The following is a 5,479-nucleotide window of genomic DNA, read 5'->3' on the forward strand; positions in this document are numbered from 1 at the left end:
AAACAAACTAAATCACTCACTGAACAGTATAAAACGTTATAAACACTTTTACGACTAACATTCTGTATACGATCAACGCTATTCTTTCTATTTCCACACGCTACACAAACGTCGACCTATATATTTTTCAGACAGTTTTAATACGTGATCAACTATGTCTGCGCCTTGTTCGTGTCAAACTCGGCCAACTCTTAAAACTTTTCCAATTCATTTAATATAATAATAATAATAATAATATAATATGTTGTGATATATCGTTATGCCATCAACGCCCGGAACGAAACAATTATTCTAATAAGTACCTGCCGTATTATTTGGTCGGATTCTCAGAACTGCACGTCCGATTACCGTTCCGACACCGCGATATTATACAACAACTGTCGACTGAAATGTCATATTTCCCGGACGTAAACGATCTCGGATGGTCTGATAACATTGACAGAGTCTTCGAGGACCAAAGTAATTGTATATATTATTATTATTTACTGTAGGTAGGTACATACAATTCATATTATATAGGTACACTATACAATGTATAATGTATATAATAATATACATAATATTATACATACTTATGCGGTGTATACGATTTCAAGTCCAATGTGTGTGTGTGTGTGTGAGTGTATGTGTGCACCTATAGACTTTAGTTGAAATCGAATACTCGCCGCACTGCGAAACTTTCTATATAAAAATATATACAAACACATTTTTATCCGTATAATATTATCTGTATAATATATTGCGGATCATCGCGTTTTGATGCGCATTTTATACACGTGGACGGGAACGCTTTTGACGATTTCTCCACGTCGCGCGTCGTATTATATTATTCTGTTATTTCCGAGTCAATTTTTTTCTTTTTTTTCTTACTATTTCGCTGTTCAGTGCCGTTGCAGCTTCGGTGTAACAATAAAACAACGTGTTTGACTTTGAATAATATGTTTTTATTAAATTTTTTTTTTTTGGCACCGCGTGACGTTGAAAGTAAATCGAAATAAATATTGAGTCGAGGTGCTCGTAAAAAGCTTTTTACACGTGTCGGCTTGTTTTAGTGTTACGCTGAAAGAAATAAATGTCATAAGTCTTTTTGTTCGACGTCAATAGCGATTTGACGTGCGTATACAGTAAAGTTATATAAGACAGTATAAAATAACAATAAAAAAAAAACTCGGCCTTATATTTCTTTGGCTTGAGGGCGTCTGGAGGCAGCAAAAAAAGAAAACAACAAAATAATAACAATATAATATATAATCCCTCTATATATTTTTAAATTATCGGGGACCGGATATTTCCGGGAAATATTTATCCAAACCGTAAAACTTGAAGACAATAAAAATCATTCATAGCGCAATAGTTTTTTTCACCCCCTTCTTTATAGCAAAGTTTACGCGTTTGTCATGCGGATTGTGGTTATATTTAATCAAATGTCACGGAGTAGACTTCGTAAGTCAGTTGGAATATATTTCTCAAAGTTAATGGCTATAAAGTTGTCAATGTGTAAATAAATTACTGCGTGGTGTACACGGGCGATGTGAGAGAATTTAGTACGTAAGAAAATGGCAATAACCGTGAATTTCATATATAGCGCGCTTACTCATAATAGTGGAAATAAACACACTCTATACAATTTATGTGAAAATAGATTGCCGGCTCCTTAAAAGCTTTTACTAAAATACGGAATTTTCCCGAATGTTTTTATTTTATTACGTTCCCGTGCTCTCTTGTTTTAGGAGTACTTAAGTAATATGAATATAACTAAAATTTAAATTTAACATGATCGTTTTATTACCACACAATATAATTTTTGTCTGCAGTATTATTTTCGGCTGAAGCTTATACATTCTTCTCGCCACAGGGCCTTTAAAGTGTTGAAATTGATTATGTTCCTGCAATTTGTATTAAAAACTTTTATATTCGTCCACATAAATCATCGGTTTTATGTACAAACTTTTTTTGCAAATATAACATTACGATATTAACGCACATTCTCGTTATTATTCATGTTGATACTTATTTTAATCGCTGAAAATTAATTTTCCAGTGGACATTTATTTTATCAAAACCTAACTTAACCTCACCATACTTGACCGCATTTATAAACCCTTAACAGAAGAGCATCTACAGGGAGCAATATAATACATTAAGTTGGCCGGGTGTTTTTATTTAATATTACAGCCATTACGGGGATTAACTAAAATTTATTAAAGGTCGTTTAAACATATTTTTTCATATAGTGTAACTATATTAAAAATAATACAAGCAACGTCACGTAGGGTGGTTTATACAATATACCTTCTAATTAATAGTTTAAATAACATTATATTAATTAATATTTATAACAGCTATATTCAACTTACGATTTATAAATATAATAATAATAATTTTTCTTAATTTTGAAAAATAATTGTTCATCGTCAGTGAACGTGTTGTGCATATTGTAATTTTTAACAAGTAAAGCGAACACTATAATACATAATATTATAATGATGTCTTGGCGTAGTACTCCACAATATTTACGATCAAATACGAATGTCTATATTATAATTTATAACTGTTGCTACTTGCTAATCTATCGCGATTGATAGCCAATCATTGTTAGTGCAGTGTTATTGGACGTGCAGATTTAAATACAAATCTATTCATAACATCATAATAATATATGGACTAGAATATTTAAATCTCCATTATTATACCGGTAACCGTTCTGGGTATAATAGGGTATAAAATACGGATAAAACGATTGTGCAATAATAATGGCTCCAACTCTTCCTGTCTCTCGCCCACCCTCGCAAAGCATCTAATTTGTTCTCGTGCAGGTATGTTCAATTTTTCAACCATATATAATTATATTTTACTATACCTCCATCCCATCCATATAATATTATCATATGTGTAGTATAATTTATTTACCTAAACTCTGAAGGTACCTGTGACATAATTATAATAAATTATGATCCCCGCTGACCTCATTTACCACCGTACCACGTACTATATATATATTAAATCTACCCTAAATTATTGTAATAACTAATAATAATATTATTGTCGATACGAGTTATCGTTTCGCAAGCGTTCAGCGTTTTATGTATTAATTCGAGGGGCGAGGCGACCCACCGACGGTGGTAAATTCATTAGCTTGCACGTCACGATAATATTATTGGGTATATTATAATTATTTATATGCATCATCGTATCATAGTCGCTGGTAATTTAAAAAAAGGTTCAACACGGGGCCTCTATACACGATTTTCTGATGCTTATCTCTCAGCTCATAATATCTATTATTAATTTCAATCGTGTTTTAACAGCAGTCGGCGAGAACCAAATTCAACCACATGTATGTATAACATATATTTACGTCATACTACACATTATTGTGTGTATATAATGTATAATAGGTATCATAGTGGTCGACACAAGACTTTTTAACATCATTATGCATTTATGCATTTATGCGTTACAGAATATAAATATTACGAGAACGTGAAAATAAAAACATAATAGAAAACAAGATAAATACTTTATACAATCCTCACAATTTTGCAGTAGTGCAGTATATTATAGCAATATTGTGCATTTGTGCGTGGCGTATACTATCGTATTGAATAGCCGATAACTCGATTTGCCGACACATTGTTTATAGTTGAAAATCAATTGTTCTGGCCCGATCTGCCGTCGCCCAATTAGCTTGTGTCACCGACGCGTGTCCAGTAATAATGGAAAAGTTCCAATTCATCAACAGATCATAATTTCACAAAATGCAAGAATAATAAATTTTTATGTGGATATATAAACATTTATACCTAATATTACTATCTACAGTAAAAAATATTGATAAAACTACACTGTGGTATTAGTGTCAGCAAGAACTAAAAACCACCTTGATGTATGAGTAGATGACGTATTAACATGTCTTCAACATTTGAAATTCAACCACCCATAAACAATATTCCGGAGAGAGGAAGATAAAAAAACCCGGTTTCGGTGCCGGAGTAAAATTTGATAGAATAAGTATTATAAACATGGTATACCTACGGAGATAATGAACCAATGAATACAGTGTTCACGTTGGTAAAAATATGTAATATTGTTGATAATAATTAAAATTTGATAAATATTTTTGGTAGAAATTTATTTTGAAATCATTTCAATAACACAAATAATCTAAAAGTGTGAAAATTATGAAAGCAGTCGTGCAAATGCATGCTAATTAATTACATAAAAAAATGTTAAATAATATTTTGAATGTGGAAGGCTGGTCAAATAATTGTACGTCAAATTATAATATTAATAAATTATCCGTCAAATAGCCCATTAAAAATGATAATAACTATGATGTTTATCGATTACGCGTCGGTCATAGTCATAAGTAGTTATTTTAATAGTAGAAGAAAAATATTAAAGATATGGCGTACGCTCGATTCTTTTTTCATAGGTGTAGTTAAAATGTTGATACAATCAGATATTTAAATGACGAATAATGATTTTAGTCAAATTGTTATAGCTTAAAAATTATATTGTGGGTATCCACTTGAAACTATTAATGTAGGTACAGTAGAACTCCGATTATCCGAACGCCAATCAAACGGACGTCCAATTAACCGGACGAAAAAAAAAGGTCGTCTTTTAAGAGGACGCCACTCCCGCATGTGTTTTCTCCGTCTGACAAAAGCGTAACATACCAAATTTACGCTCAGAAATTCAAGTTTTATGCCGTTAGCTTAAAAATTAAAGCAAATCGACCTATTATGAAATTTGACAGTAAGAACATTATCTGTGTTTTGTTGGAATTATCGTAAAAAAACTTCCAACAAAACACAGATAATTGCGCCAATGGTCAGTTGTTGTCTAATCGTCGCACAGTTTAGTCTTTCAATTGTTATAACGAGTGAATTGTCGTGTTACAATGTCACTATATATCTTTTAAAATTTCATATGTCAATCATCCGGATATTTGCTTATCCGGACCACCCTTGACATTAATTAGTCCGGATAATCGGAGTTTTACTGTATATATTATTTTGCTGTATACACACAATGACATTTTCAAATGCAATTTTTTTAGAAAAAATTACTGTAATCTATTTTACGTATAGTGTACTATTGTCTAATCATAGGTCCACATCAGGGGGGGCATCAGGGGCTAAGCCCCCCCAAAAATGTCCATAGCCCTCCCAAACATTTCCTACATTTTGTTTTAAGCTTATTTAATATTATCAAAGTAAGGCCCTATTAGCCCTATTAGCCACCCCCCCAAATCTCAAACCCTATTTGTGCCTATGTGTCTATAGTAAAATAAATTATCTTAACAGCAGTAATATCATAAAATATTCTTAGTAATATTGTCTTTAGGATGGTAGATTAACACATCAATTACAGAGACTGGGTTTCCCCTTGCATAGGCGTAAATAGCGTTTGGCATTTGGGGGGGGGGGGCTAAAGCCTTATTTTGATAATATTGAATAAGTATAAGACAAAA

This window comes from Acyrthosiphon pisum, chromosome A1 (assembly GCF_005508785.2).
Source record: "Acyrthosiphon pisum isolate AL4f chromosome A1, pea_aphid_22Mar2018_4r6ur, whole genome shotgun sequence".
NCBI lineage: Eukaryota > Metazoa > Arthropoda > Insecta > Hemiptera > Aphididae > Acyrthosiphon > Acyrthosiphon pisum.